We start from the raw sequence: 16,225 nt of genomic DNA, 5'->3' as shown, positions 1-16,225 counted from the left end.
GGACACTTTAACACGTGTTTGGGCTACTAGAGGACACTTAAGCACTTGTTTAGGCTCCTATAGATCACTTTAGCACAGGGTTTGGCTCGTAGAGGACACTTTAACACGTGTTTGGGCTTCTGGAGGGCACTTTAGCACACGTTTTGGCTCCTAGAGGGAACTTAAGCACGTGTTAAGGCTCCTAGAGGGCACTTAAGCACAGGGTTTGGATCTTTGAGGACACTTTAATACGTGTTTTGGCTCCTAAAGGGCACTTTAGCACACGTTTAGGCTCCCAAGACTGCAATTTAGCACGTGTTTGTGCTCCAAGTGGGCACTTAAGCATGTGTTTGGGCACCTAAAAGAGCACTTTAGCACGTGTTTTGGCTCCTAGAAGGCACTTTAGCAGATGTTTTGGCTCCCAAGACTGCACTTTAGCAAACGTTTTGGCTCCTAGAGGGCACTTAAGCACGTGTTTAGGCTCCTATAGGGCACTTTAGCACAGGGTTTGGCTCGTAGAGGAAACTTTAACACGTGTTTGGGCTCCGGGAGGGCACTTTAGCACACGTTTTGGCTCCTTTTAGGATACTTTGGAACACGTTTTGGCTCCCTAGAGTTCACTTTAGCACGTGTTTGGGCTCCTAGAGGGCACTTTAGCACGTGTTTTGGCTCCTAAGAGAGCACTTTTGCACACGATTTGGCTCCCAATAGAGCACTTTAGCAAACGTTTTGGCTTCCAAGATAGCACTTTAGCACACGTTTTGCCTCCTAGAGGGCACTTAAGCACGTGTTTTGGCTTCCAAGACAGCACTTTAGCACACATTTTGGCTCCTAGAGGGCGCTTTACCCCGTGTTTGGGCTCCTAGAGGGAACTTTAGCACAAGCATTGGTTTCTAGAGGGTACTCTAGAATGTTTTGCTCCTAGATGGCACTTTAGCACACGTTTTGGCTCCTATGAGGATACTTTGGCACACGTTTTGGCTCCCAAGAGTCCACTTTAGAACGTGTTTGGGCTCCTAGAGGGCACTTTAGCACAGGGTTTGGCTCGTAGAGGACACTTTAACACATGTTTGGGATCCTAGAGGGCACTTTAACACGTGTTTGGGCTCCCAGAGGGCACTTTAGCACAAGTTTTAGTTTCTAGAGGGCACTTTATCATGTGTTTAGGCTCCTAGAGGGAACTTTAGCACAAGTTTTGGTTTCTTGAGGGTACTCTGGCATGTTTTGCTCCTAGAGGGCACTTTAGCACACGTTTTGGCTCCAAAAAGGATACTTTAGCACACGTTTTGGCTCCCAAGACTGCACTTAAGCACGTGTTTGGGCTCTAAGAGGGCACTTTTGAACGTGTTTGGGCTCCTAAAGGGAACTTTAGCACATGCTGGATCCTAAGAGAGCACTTTAGCACAAGTTTTGGCTCCCAAGACGACACTTGAGCACACGTTTTGGCTCCTAGAGGGCACTTAAGCACGTATTTAGGCTCCTAGGGGGCACTTTAGCACATGTTTAGACTCCTAGAGGGCACTTTAGCAAGAGTTCTGTCCCCTAGAGGAGACTTTAACAGGTGTTTAGGCTCCTAGAGGTAACTTTAGCACATGATATGGTTTCTAGAGGGTACTCTAGCACGTGTTTAGGCTCCTAAAGGGAATTTTAGCATAAGTTTTGGTTTCTAGAGGGTACTCTAGCATGTTTGGCTCCTAGAGAGCACGTTAGCACACGCTTCGGCACCCAAGACAGCACTTTAACACACGTTTTGGATTCCAAGACGCACTTTAGCACAAGTTTTGGCGCCTAGAGGGCACTTAAGCATGTGTTAAGGCTCCTAAAGGGCACTTTAGCACAGGGTTCGGCTCGTAGAGTACACTTTCACACGTGTTTGGGCTCCTAGAGGGCACTTTAGCACAGGGTTTGGCTCGAAGAGGACACGTGAACACATGTTTGGGCTCCTAGAGGGCACTTTAGCACAAGTTTTGGTTTCTAGAGGGCACTTTAGCACACGTTTTGGCTTCTAAGACGGCACTTTAGATCAAGTTTTGGCTCCTAGAGGGCACTTTAGCAAGTGTTAAGGCTCCTAGAGGGCACTTTAGCACAAGTTTTGGTTTCTTGAGGGTACTCTGGCATGTTTTGCTCCTAGAGGGCATTTTAGCACACGTTTTGGCTCCAAAGAGGATACTTTAGCAGACGTTTTGGCTCCCAAGACTGCCCTTTAGCACGTGTTTGGGCTCTAAAAGGGTACTTTCGCACATGTTTGGGCTCCTAGAGGGAACTTTAGCACATGCTGGATCCTAAGAGAGCACTTTAGCACACATTTTGGCTCCCAAGAGAGCACTTTAGCAGACGTTTTTTCTTCGAAGACGGCACTTGAGCACACGTTTTGGCTCCTAGAGGGCACTTAAGCACGTGTTTAGGCTCCTAGAGGGCACTTCAGCACATGTTTAGACTCCTAGAGGGCACTTTAGCAAGAGTCCTGTCCCCTAGAGGACACTTTAACACGCGTTTGGGCTCCTAGGGGACAATTTAGCACAGGTTTTGGTTTCTAGATGGTACTCTAGCAAGTGTTTAGGCTCCTAAAGGGAACTTTAGCATAAGTTTTGGTTTCTTGAGGGTACTCTGGCATGTTTTGCTCCTAGAGGGCACGTTAGCACACATTTTGGCACCTAAGACAGCACTTTAACACACGTTTTGGCTTCCAAGACGCACTTTAGCACACGTTTTGGCTCCTATAGGGCACTTATGCATGTGTTAAGGCTCCTAAAGGGCACTTAAGAACAGGGTTTGGCTCGTAGAGGACACTTTCACACCTGTTTGGGCTCCAAGAGGGCACTTTAGCACAGGGTTTGGCTCGTAGAGGACACTTTAACACATGTTTGGGCTCCTAGAGGGCACTTTAGCACAATTTTTGGTTTCGAGAGGGCACTTTAGCACACGTTTTGGCTTCTTAGACGGCACTTTAGATCACGTTTTGGCTCCTAGAGGGCACTTTAGCAAGTGTTTAGGCTCCTAGAGGGCACTTTAGTACAAGTTTTGGTTTCTAGAGGGTTCTCTGGCATGTTTGGCTGCTGGAGGGCACTATAGCACATGTTTTGGCTCCAAGAGGGCACCTTAGCACATGTTTGATCTCCGAAGAGAGCACTTTAGCACACAATTTGGCTCCCAAGAGTGCACTTTAGCACACATTTTGGCTTCAAAGATGGCACTTTAGATCACGTTTTGGCTCCTAGAGGGCACTTTAGCAAGTTTTTAGGCTCCTACAGGGCACTTTAGTACAAGTTTTGGTTTTTAGAGGGTACTCTAGAAGCTGATGGTCTAGAGGCTAGGATTCGGCGTTTTCACGGCCGTGGCTTGGCTTCGATTCCCGGTCAGGGAATGCGGATGTTTAAGAAGCCTGTAGAACTTAAGAAAAGAAAGTACATTTCAGTAAATGCTATTTGTTGCTTAATTTGCACTCATGTCATTCTTCCCGTTACTACTGTTTCCAAATTGTCTTCTGGTTAGGATTCTGCGCTTTCACAGTCCTACCTGGCATTTCATTCCAAATCAGGGATTTCTATGGTGACAAGAGATGTGTCAGAATGGAAGACATACTGGAATGATTAATAGAATATTAAAATTAGAGCTGAAATTAATACTACTAACCAAGATCCTTGACTTGCTGTTGTATGTTTAACCTAGACAAAGGTGGCTATCGCTATGTTTGTAGGTTTTCTGTAGCTAAAAACTAAATCAAATAAGTGCTTACTGCCTTGGCATTGGGAGGATAATGTTTGACCAAATGTCGACAGCAAACAGGAGAGAAGGTTTCCTAAAAATGCAAAGGGTCACTGTATATTTTAGCTTAGCCATAGGTTCCAATGAGATTTAAACTCAGATCACTGGAGTCAGAGTCCAGAGTGCTAACCTTTACACCAAGGAACCACAAAAGTGTCAGAAGCATGCCCCTTACCAGTAGAAAGGCTAATCCTTAGTCTTGGAAGTTGATGAAGATTCTGCTACATTAGAAATACAGCAAGTGAAACCTAGAGCTACAGCTATGGAAGACAGCCAACAAAGGAAAATCGATTCAAGGAAGCTAAGTTGGGCCAAATTCAGATGTAAAGAATGACACAATTAATTTGATGGATGATGATGGCAATTTGGAGATGGTTAAGACCATGTCGACAGTTGAGATTAATCACTTCTTTGGAGGCTGTGTTGAGCAGCCAGTTGATTCTGCAGGAACATATTTCATTCTTACTATTGCAGCGGTTCCCTGATTGTGTAGTGGCTAGGATACGCCACCTTCACCGCTGCGGTCCTGGTTTTGTTCACAGTCCAGGAACGATGAGGTGACAAAGGATCCCTGTCCTTCATTTAAACTGTACATTTTGAGACAGGGTGCCTATTAATTGTTTCATGTCATTTTTTACTGGGAAATAGTCCCTAATGGTCTAGTGGCTAGGATTCGGCGCTCTCACAGCCGCGGCCTGGGTTCGATTCCCGGTCAGGGAATGCTGATGTTTAAGAAGGTGGTAGAGCTTCAGATAAGAAAGTACATTTCAGGAAAGGCTATTGGTTGCTTAATTTGCACTCATGTCATTGTTCCCGTTGCTACGATTCCCAAATCGTCTGGTTGTTAGGATTCTGCGCGTTCACAGTCCTACCTGGCATTTCATTCCAAATCAGGGAATTCTAAGGTGACAAGAGATGCGTGTCAGAATGGAAGACATACTGGAATGATTTACAGATTTTTAAATTAGAGCTTAAATTAATACTACTAACCAAGATCCTTGACTTGCTGTTGTATGTTTAATCTAGACAAAGGTGGCTATCGCTTTGTTTGTAGGTTTTCTGTAGCTAAAAACTAAATCAAATAAGTGCTTACTGCCTTGGCATTGGGAGGAATCTGTGTGACCAAGTGTCGACAGCAAACAAGAGAGAAGGTTTCCCAAAAATGCAAAGGGTCACAGTATATTTTAGCTTAACCATAGGTTCCACTGAGATTTAGACTCAGATCACTGGAGTCAGAGTACAGAGTGCTAACCTTTATCATTTTCATATTCTGTCACCTTAGCTGTGCTTGTTTCTACTATTCTGTTGTATTAACTGCCTTAACATATACGTTATATTCACATTACTATAAATATTATAGTTACTGTTAGGCTTTGCTTGCATCTCTGGAAGTGTGTCTGTCTGTCTCTCTCTGTCCATCTGTGTGTCTTTTCTCTCTTTCTCTCTCCTTTTCTTCCTCCCCAACCGGTCAAGACAGATGGCCGTCCTCCACAGAGCTGGGTCTGTCTGACGTTCCTGCCTGTTATAGGGAAGGTTTTCGTTGCCACTGTACTCTACAGAGGAATTGTTGGGTCTATGTAAATCATAAATAAGTCATAGAGTGTGGTCTTTACCTACTCTGTAAAGTGTCCTGAGATAACCTTTGTTATGATTTGACACTATGAATAAAATTGAATTGAATTGAATTGAATTGAACCACAAAAGTGTCAGATGCATACCCCTTACAAGTAGAAAGGCTAATCCTTAGTCTTGGAAGTTGATGAAGATTCTGCTACATTAGAAATACAGCAAGTGAAACCTAGAGCTACAGCTATGGAAGACAGCCAACAAAGGAAAATCGGTTCAAGGAAGCTAAGTTGGGCCAAATTCAGATGAAAAGAATGACATAATTAATATGATGGATGATGATTGCAATTTGGAGATGGTTAAGACCATGTCGACAGTTGAGATTAATCACCTTTTTGGGAGGCTGTGTTTAGCAGCCACTTGATTCTGCAGGAACATATTTCATTCTTACTATTGCAGCGGTTTCCTAATTGTGTAGTGGCTAGGATACACCGCATTCACCGCTGCGGTCCTGGTTTTGTTCCCAGTCCAGGAACGATGAGGTGACAAAGGATCCCTGTCCTTTATTTAAACTGTACATTTTGAGACAGGGTGCCTATTGATTGTTTCATGTCATTTTTTACTGCAAAATAGTCCCTGATGGTCTAGTGGCTAGGATTCGGCGCTCTCACAGCCGCGGCCTGGGTTCGATTCACGGTCAGGGAATGCTGATGTTTAAGAAGCTGGTAGAGCTTCAGAAAAGAAAGTACATTTCAGGAAAGGCTATTGGTTGCTTAATTTGCACTCATGTCATTCTTCCAGTTGCTATGGTTCCCAAATCTTCTCGTGGCTAGGATTCTGCGCTTTCACAGTCCTACCTGGCATTTCATTACAAATCAGGGAATTCTGAGGTGACAAGAGATGTGTGACAGAATGGAAGACATACTGGAATGATTAATAGAATATAAAAATTAGAGCTGAAATTAATACTACTAACCAAGATCCTTGACTTGCTGTTGTATGTTTAACCTAGACAAAGGTGGCTATCGCTATGTTTGTAGGTTTTCTGTAGCTAAAAACTAAATCAAATAAGTGCTTACTGCCTTGGCATTGGGAGGAATCCGTGTGACCAAATGTCGACAGCAAACAGGAGAGAAGGTTTCCCAAAAATGCAAAGGGTCACAGTATAATTTAGCTTAGCCATAGGTTCCACTGAGGTTTAAACTCAGATCACTGGAGTCAGAGTCCAGAGTGCTAACCTTTACACCAAGGAACCACAAAAGTGTCAGAAGCATGCCCCTTACATAAAGAAAGGCTAATCCTTAGTCTTGGAAGTTGATGAAGATTCTGCTACATTAGAAATACAGCAAGTGAAACCTAGAGCTACAGCTATGGAAGACAGCCAACAAAGGAAAATCGGTTCAAGGAAGCTAAGTTGGGCCAAATTCAGATGAAAAGAATGACACAATTAATTTGATGGATGATGATGGCAATTTGGAGATGGTTAAATCCATGTCGACAGTTGAGATTAATCACTTCTTTGGAGGCTGTGTTTAGCAGCCAGTTGAATCTGCAGGAACATTTGTCATTCTTACTATTGCAGCAGTTTCCTAATTGTGTAGTGGCTAGGATACACCGCATTCACCGCTGCGGTCCTGGTTTTGTTCCCAATCCAGGAACGATGAGGTGACAAAGGATCCCTGTCCTTTATTTAAACTGTACATTTTGAAACAGGGTGCCGATTGATTGTTTCATGTCATGTTTCTCAGTGCCACTCTCCCTGATGGTCTAGTGGCTAGGATTCGGCGCTTTCACCGCCGTGGCCTGGGTTCAATTCCCGGTCAGGGAATGCTGATCTTTAAGAAGCTGATAGAGCTTCAGAAAAGAAAGTACATTTCAGGAAAGGCTATTGTCTGCTTAATTTGCACTCATGTCATTCTTCCTGTTGGTATGGTTCCCAAATCGTCTCGTGGTTAGGATTCTGGGCTTTCACAGTCCTACCTGGCATTTCATTCCAAATCAGGGAATTCTGAGGTGACAGAATGGAAGACATACTGGAATGATTAATAGAATATTAAAATTAGAGCTTAAATTAATACTACTAACCAAGATCCTTGACTTGCTGTTGTATGTTTAACCTAGACAAAGGTGGCTATCGCTATGTTTGTAGGTTTTCTGTAGCTAAAAACTATATCAAATAAGTGCTTACTGCCTTGGCATTGGGAGGATAATGTTTGACCAAATGTCCACAGCAAACAGGAGAGAAGGTTTCCTAAAAATGCAAAGGGTCACTGTATTTTTTAGCTTAGCCATAGGTTCCAATGATATTTAAACTCAGATCACTGGAGTCAGAGTCCAGAGTGCTAACCTTTACACCTAAGAACCACTAAAGTGTCAGATGCATGCTCCTTACAAGTAGAAAGGCTAATCCTTAGTCTTGGAAGTTGATGAAGATTCTGCAACATTAGAAATACAGCAAGTGAAACCTAGAGCTACAGCTATGGAAGACAGCCAACAAAGGAAAATCGGTTCAAGGAAGCTCAGTTGGGCCAAATTCAGATGAAAAGAATGACACAATTAATTTGATGGATGATGATTGCAATTTGGAGATGGTTAAGACCATGTCGACAGTTGAGATTAATCACTTCTTTCGAGGCTGTGTTTAGCAGCCAGTTGAATCTGCAGGAACATTTGTCATTCTTACTATTGCAGCGGTTCCCTGATTGTGTAGTGGGCAGGATACGCTGCATTCACCGCTGCGGTCCTGGTTTTGTTCCCAGTCCAGGAACGATGAGGTGACAAAGGATCCCTGTCCTTTATTTAAACTGTACATTTTGAAACAGGGTGCCGATTGATTGTTTCATGTCATGTTTCTCAGTGCCACTCTCCCTGATGGTCTAGTGGCTAGGATTTGGCGCTTTCACCGCCGCGGCCTGGGTTCAATTCCCGGTCACGGAATGCTGATCTTTAAGAAGCCGGCAGAACTTCAGAAAAGAAAGTTCATTTCAGAAAGGCTATTGGTTGCAATGTCATTCTTCTCGTTGGTATGGTTCCCAAATCGTCTTGTGGTTAGGATTCTGCGCTTTCACAGTCCTACCTGGTTTCATTCCAAATCAGGGAATTCTATGGTGACAAGAGATGCGTGTCAGAATTGAACACATACTGGAATGATTAATAGAATATTAAATTAGAGCTTAAATCAATACTACTAACCAAGATCCTTGACTTGCTGTTGTATGTTTCACCTAGAGAGAGCTCTTTAGCACACGATTAGGCTCCTAAGAGAGCACTTTAGCACACATTTTGGTTTCAAAGATGGCACTTTAGATCACGTTTTGGCTCCTAGAGGGCACTTTAGCAAGTGTTTAGGCTCCTAGAGGGTACTTTAGCACAAGTTTGTCCCCTAGAGGACACTTTAACACGAGTTTGGGCTCCTAGAGGGCACTTTAGCACAAGTTTTGGTTTCTACAGGGCACTTTACCACATGTTTAGGCTCCTAAAGGGAACTTTAGCACAAGTTTTGGTTTCTTGAGGGTACTCTGGCATGTTTTGCTCCTAGAGGGCACTTTAGCACACGATTTGGCTCACAAGAGGATACTTTAGCACACGTTTTGGCTCTCAAGACTGCACTTTAGCACGCGTTTGGGCTCCAAGAGGGCACTTTTGCACGTGTTTGGGCTCCTAGAGGGTACTTTAGCACATGCTTTGGCTCCAAAGAGAGTACTTTAGCACACGTTTTGGCTCTCAAGAGAGCACTTTAGCAGACGTTTTGGCTTCCAAGACGGCACTTTAGCACAAGTTTTGTTTACTAGAGAGCACTTTAACACTTATACAAAAGTTTTGGTTTCTAGATGGCACTTTAGATCACGTTTTGGCTCCTAGAGGGCACTTTAGCACAAGTTTTATCCCCTAGTGGACACTTTAACACGTGTTTAGGCTCCTAGAGGGCACTTTAGCACACGTTTTGGCTCCCAAGATTGCACTTTAGCACGTATTTGGGTTCCAAGAGGGCACTTTAGCAGGTGTTTGGGCCCTTAAGAGAGCACTTTAGCACGTGTTTTGGCTCCTAGAGGGCACTTTAGCACACGTTTTGGCTCCCAAGATTGCACTTTAGCACGTATTTGGGTTCCAAGAGGGCACTTTAGCAGGTGTTTGGGCTCTTAAGAGAGCACTTTAGCACGTGTTTTGGCTCCTATAGGGCACTTTAGAAGATGTTTTGGCTTCCAAGACGGCACTTTAGCACACGTTTTGGCTCCTAGAGGGCACTTAAGCACATGTTTAGGCTCCTAGAGGGCACTTTAGCAAAGGGTTTGGCTCGTAGAGGACACTTTAACACGTGTTTGGGCTCCTGGAGGGCACTTTAGCAGAAGTTTTGTGTTTGGCTCCTAGATAGCACTTTAGATCACGTTTTGGCTCCTATGAGGACTGGAGGACATTGCCAGCTCTCGCTACCTCAGCAGAGCTGAAAACATTATCAAGGACTCCTTTCACCCCAGCACCCACCTGTTTGACCTGTTACCCTCAGGCCGACGCTACAGGTCACAAAAATCACCGACAAACAGACTCAGAGATAGCTTCTTTTCTAGAGCTATCACTGCAGTCAATAACAAAAAATAAAACAATGAAACAAACTACCTCAATGTTACACATATTGATCACATTGATCAGATTAAAATTTTAGAATCTAAATAACTTAACAAAGCCACTTTAAACTGAAAAAGCCACTTTAAAACTCTTGTGCAATAATAACATGTTCCACCCTAAATATACATATTTTATTTTAGTATAGTTTCTGTTCTCCACCCATCTGTTTATACTGTTCCCATCTGTTTATACTGTTCCCACCTGTTTATACCGTTCACATTATTATATTGTTTATACTATATTGTGTGTTTATTGCTTATATTATACTTTGCTTATTGTTTTATTATATATTATTTTTGCTAAAAATGTACCAAGGGGGAGTAGCACTCGAATTTCGTTGTATGCAAATGCAATGACAATAAAGGCTATTCTATTCTATTCTATTCTATTCTATTCTATGAGTATACTTTGGCACACGTTTTGGCTCCCAAGAGTGCACTTTAGCACGTGTTTGTCCCCTAGAGGGCACTTTAGCACGTGTTTGGGCTCCTAAGAGAGCACTTTAGCACACGATTTGGCTTGTAGAGGACACTTTAACACGTGTTTTGGCTCCTAGAGGGCACTTTAGCACAGGGTTTGGCTCACAAGAGGATACTTTAGCACACGTTTTGGCTCTCAAGACTGCACTTTAGCACGTGTTTGGGCTCCAAGAGGGCACTTTTGCACGTTTTTGGGCTCCAAGAGGGCACTTTTGCACGTGTTTGGGCTCCTAGAGGGTACTTTAGCACATGCTTTGGCTCCAAAGAGAGCACTTTAGCACACGTTTTGGCTCTCAAGAGAGCACTTTAGCAGACGTTTTGGCTTCCAAGACGGCACTTTAGCACAAGTTTTGTTTACTAGAGAGCACTTTAACACTTATACAAAAGTTTTGGTTTCTAGATGGCACTTTAGATCACGTTTTGGCTCCTAGAGGACACTTTAGCAAGTGTTTAGGCTCCTAGAGGGCACTTTAGCACAAGTTTTATCCCCTAGTGGACACTTTAACACGTGTTTAGGCTCCTAGAGGGCACTTTAGAAGATGTTTTGGCTTCCAAGACGGCACTTTAGCACACGTTTTGGCTCCTAGAGGGCACTTAAGCACGTGTTTAGGCTCCTAGAGGGCACTTTAGCAAAGGGTTTGGCTCGTAGAGGACACTTTAAAACGTGTTTGGGCTCCTGGAGGGCACTTTAGCAGAAGTTTTGTGTTTGGCTCCTAGATAGCACTTTAGATCACGTTTTGGCTCCTTTGAGGACTGGAGGACATTGCCAGCTCTCGCTACCTCAGCAGAGCTGAAAACATTATCAAGGACTCCTTTCACCCCAGCAACCACCTGTTTGACCTGTTACCCTCAGGCCGACGCTACAGGTCACAAAAATCACGGACAAACAGACTCAGAGATAGCTTCTTTTCTAGAGCTATCACTGCAGTCAATAACAAAAAATAAAACAACGAAACAAACTACCTCAATGTTACACATATTGATCACATTGATCAGATTAAAATTTTAGAATCTAAATAACTTAACAAAGCCACTTTAAACTGAAAAAGCCACTTTAAAACTCTTGTGCAATAATAACATGTTCCACCCTAAATATACATATTTTATTTTAGTATAGTTTCTGTTCTCCACCCATCTGTCTATACTGTTCCCATCTGTTTATACTGTTCCCACCTGTTTATACTGTTCACATTATTATATTGTTTATACTATATTGTGTGTTTATTGCTTGTATTATACTTTGCTTATTGTTTTATTATATATTATTTTTGCTAAAAATGTACCAAGGGGGAGTAGCACTCGAATTTCGTTGTATGCAAATGCAATGACAATAAAGGCTATTCTATTCTATTCTATTCTATTCTATTCTATGAGTATACTTTGGCACACGTTTTGGCTCCCAAGAGTGCACTTTAGCACGTGTTTGTCCCATAGAGGGCACTTTAGCACGTGTTTGGGCTCCTAAGAGAGCACTTTAGCACACGATTTGGCTTGTAGAGGACACTTTAACACTTGTTTGGGCTCCTAGAGGGCACTTTAGCACAGGGTTTGGCTCGTAGAGGACACTTGAACACGTGTTTGGGCTCCTGGAGGGCACTTTAGCACAAATTTTGGTTTCTAGAGGGCACTTTACACCATGTTTAGGCTCATAGAGGGAACTTTAGCACAAGTTTTGGTTTCTGGAGGGTACTCTAGCAGGTTTGGCTCCTTGATGGAACTTTAGCACACGTTTTGGCTCCTATGAGGATACTTTGGCACACGTTTTGGCTCCCAAGAGTGCACTTTAGCACGTGTTTTGGCTCCTAAGAGAGCACTTTAGCACACGATTTGGCTCCCAAGAGAGCACTTTAGCACATGTTTTGGCTTCCAAGACTCACTTTAGCACACTTTTTGGCTCCTAGAGGGCACTTAAGCATGTGTTTAGGCTCCTAGAAGGCACTTTAGCACAGGGTTTGGCTCGTAGAGGACACTTTAACACGTGTTTAGGCTCCTAGATGGCACTTTGGCACAGGGTTGTGCTCGTAGAGGACACTTTAACACGTGTTTGGGCTCCTAGAGGGCACTTTAGCACAAGTTTTGGTTTCTAGAGGGCACTTTACCACGTGTTTAGGCTCCTAGAGGGAACTTTAGCACAAGTTTTGGTTTCTAGAGGGCACTTTACCACGTGTTTGGCTCCTAGAGGGCACTTTGGCACACGTTTTGGCTCCAAAGAGGATACTTTAGCACAGGTTTTGACTCCCAAGAGAGCACTTTAGCAGACGTTTTGGCTTCCAAGACGGCACTTTAGCACACGTTTTGGCTCCTAGAGGACACTTTAGCAAGTGTTTAGGCTCCTAGAGGGCACTTTAGCACATGTTTTGGCTCCCAAGAATGCACTTTAGCACGTGTTTGGGCTCCAAGAGGGCACTTTAACACGGGTTTGGGTTCCTAGGGGACACTTTAGCACGAGTGTTGGTTTCTAGTGGGCACTTTACCACGTGTTTAAGCTCCTAGAGGGCACGTTAGCACAAGTTTTGGTTTCTAGAGGGTACTCTAGCATGTTCTGCTCCTAGATGGAACTTTAGCACACGTATTGGCTGTAAAAAGGATACTTTGGTACACGTTTGGCTCCCAAAAGTGCACTTTAGCATATATTTAGGCTCCTAGAGGGCACTTTAGCTTGTGTTTGGGCTTCTAAGAGGGCACTTTAGCATGTGTTGGGCTCCTAAGAGAGCACTTTAGCACGTGTTTGGGCTCCTAGAGGGAACGTATGCACGTGATATGGATCCTAAGAGAGCACTTTAGCACATGTTTTGGCTTTCAAGAGAGCACTTTAGCACATGTTTTGGCTTCCAAGATGGCACTTTAGCACATGTTCTGGTTTCAAGAGGGTACTCTGGCATGTTTGGCTCCTAGAGGGCACTTTAGCACAGGTTTTGGCTCCCAAAAAAATACTTTAGCACAAGTTTCCGCTCCCAAGAGTGCACTTTTGCACTTTTTGGGCTACAAGAGGGCACTTTAGAATGTGTTGGGCTTCTAAGAGAGCATTTTAGCACGTGTTTGGGCTCCTAGATTGCAGTTTTGCATGTGCTATGGATCCTAAGAGAGCACTTTAGCACACTTTTTGGCTTCCAAGATGGCACTTTAGCACACATTTTGGCTCCTAGAGGCCACTTAAGCACTATTTAGGCTCCTAGAGGGCACTTCAGAACAGGATTTGGCTCTTAGAGGACACTTTAACACGTGTTTGGGCTCCTAGATGGCACTTTAGCATGTGTGTTGGCTCCTAGAGGGCACTTTAGCACACGTTATGTCCCCTAGAAGATACTTTAGAGGATACTTTAGCACAGGTTTTGACTCCCAAGAGAGCACTTTAGCAGACGTTTTGGCTTCCAAGACGGCACTTTAGCACACGTTTTGGCTCCTAGAGGGCACTTTAGCAAGTGTTTAGGCTCCTAGAAGGCACTTTAGCACAAGTTTTGGCTCTCAAGAGAGCACTTTAGCACATGTTTTGGCTTCCAAGATGGCACTTTAGCACAAGTTTTGGCTCCTAGAGGGCACTGAAGCACGTGTTTAGGCTCCTAGAGGGTACTTTCGCACAGGATTTGGCTCCTAGAGGACACTTTTACACGTGTTTGGGCTGCTAGAGGGCACTTTAGCACCAGTTTTGGTTTCTAGAAGGTACTCTAGCATGTTTGGCTCCTAGAGGGCACTTTAGCACAAATTTTGGCTGCCGAGAGTGCTCTTTAGCACGTGTTTGGGCTCCTAAGAGAGCACTTTAGCACACGATTTGGCTCTCAAGAGAGCACTTTAGCACATGTTTTGGCTTCCAAGATGGCACTTTTGCACACGTTTTGGCTCCTAGAGGGCACTGAAGCACGTGTTTAGGCTCCTAGAGTGTACTTTCGCACAGGATTTGTCTCCTAGAGGACACTTTAACACGTGTTTGGGCTGCTAGAGGGCACTTTAGCACAAGTTTTGGTTTCTAGAGGGCACTTTAGCACACGTTTTAGCTTCCAAGACAGCACTATAGATCACATGTTTAAGCTCCTAGAGGACAATTTAGCACAAGTTTTGGTTTCTAGAGGGCACTTTACCACATGTTTAGGCTCCTAGAGGGAACTTTAGCACAAGTTTTGGTTTCTAGAGGGTACTCTAGCACACGTTTTGGCTCCTAGAGGGCACTTTCGCACAGGATTTGGCTCTTAGAGGACACTTTAACACGTGTTTGGGCTCCTAGAGGGCACTTTAGCACAAGTTTTGGTTTCTACAGGGAACTTTCGCACACGTTTTAGCTTCTAAGACGGCACTATAGATCACCTGTTTGGGCTCCTAGAGGACAATTTAGCACAAGTTTTGGTTTCTAGAGGGCACTTAACCACGTGTTTAGGATCCTAGAGGAAAGTTTAGCACAAGTTTTGGTTTCTAGAGGGTACTCTAGCATGTTTAGAGGGCACTTTAGCACACGTTTTGGCTCTCAACAGTGCCCTTTACCACGTGTTTGGCCTCCTAGAGGGTACTTTAGCACACGTTTTGTTTCCCAAGAGTGCACTTTAGCACGTGTTTGGGCTCCTAAGAGAGCACTATACCACACGTTTTAGCACCCAAGAGAACACTTTAGCACACATTTTGCTTTCCAAGACGTAACTTTAGCACACGTTTTGGCTCCTAGAGGGCACTTAAGCGCGTGTTTAGGCTCCTAGAGGGAACTTTAGCACACATTTTAATTTCTAGAGGGTCCTCTAGCATGTTTGGCTCCTAGAGGGCACTTAAGCACACGTTTTGGCTCCCAAGAGTGCACTTTAGCACGTGCTTTCGCTTCCAAGATGGCTCTTTAGATCACGTTTTGGCTTCTAGAGGGCACGTAAGCATGTCTTTAGGCTCCTAGAGGGCACTTTAGCACAGGATTTGGCTCTTAGAGGACACTTTAACACGTGTTTGGGCTCCTGGAGGGAACTTTAGCACAAGTTTTGGTTTCTAGAGGGCACTTTAGCACACGTTTTAGCTTCCAAGCTGGCACTATAGATCACGTTTTTGGCTCCCAGAGGGCACTTTAGCAAGTGTTTAGGCTCCTAGGGGGCACTTTAGCACATGTTTTGGTTTCTAGAGGGTACTCTGGCATGTTTGGCTCCTAGAGGGCACTTTAGCACACGTTTTGGCTCCGAAGAGGATACTTTAGCACAAGTTTTGGTTTCTAGAGGGTACTCTAGCATGTTTGGCTCCTAGAGGACACATTAGCACACGTTTTGGCTCCCAACAGTGCCCTTTACCACGTTTTTGGGCTCCTAGAGGGTACTTTAGCGCACGTGTTTAGGCTCCTAGAAGGCACTTTGGCAAACAGTTTGGCTCGTAGAGGACTTCTTAATACGTTTTTAGGCTCCTAGAGGGCACTTTAGCACACATTTTGGTTTCTAGAGGGTACTTCCAAAATGATACTTTAGATCACGTTTTGGCTCCTAGAGGGCACTTTAGCAAGTGTTTAGGCTCCTAGAGGTCACTTAAGCACACGTTTTGGATTCCAAGACAGCACTTTAGCACCTGTTTTGGCTCCCAAGATGGCACATTAGCACAAATTTTTAATCCTAGAGTGCATTTAAGCATGTGTTTAGGCTCCTAGAAAGCACTTTTGCATGAGGTTTGGCTCGTAGAGGACACTTTAACAAGTGTTTTTTGGCTCGTAGATGGCACAATAGCACACGTTTTGGCTTCCAAGACGGCACTTTAGATCAAGTTTTGGCTCCTAAGAGAGCACTTTAGCACACGTTTTGGCTCCTAGAGGGAACTTTAGCACGTTTTTAGGCTCTTAGAGGGCACTTTAGCACAAGTTTTGGTTC

Source organism: Echiichthys vipera (assembly GCF_963691815.1).
Source record: "Echiichthys vipera genome assembly, chromosome: 23".
Taxonomy (NCBI): domain Eukaryota; kingdom Metazoa; phylum Chordata; class Actinopteri; order Perciformes; family Trachinidae; genus Echiichthys; species Echiichthys vipera.
This window is presented reverse-complemented; position numbering follows the sequence as displayed.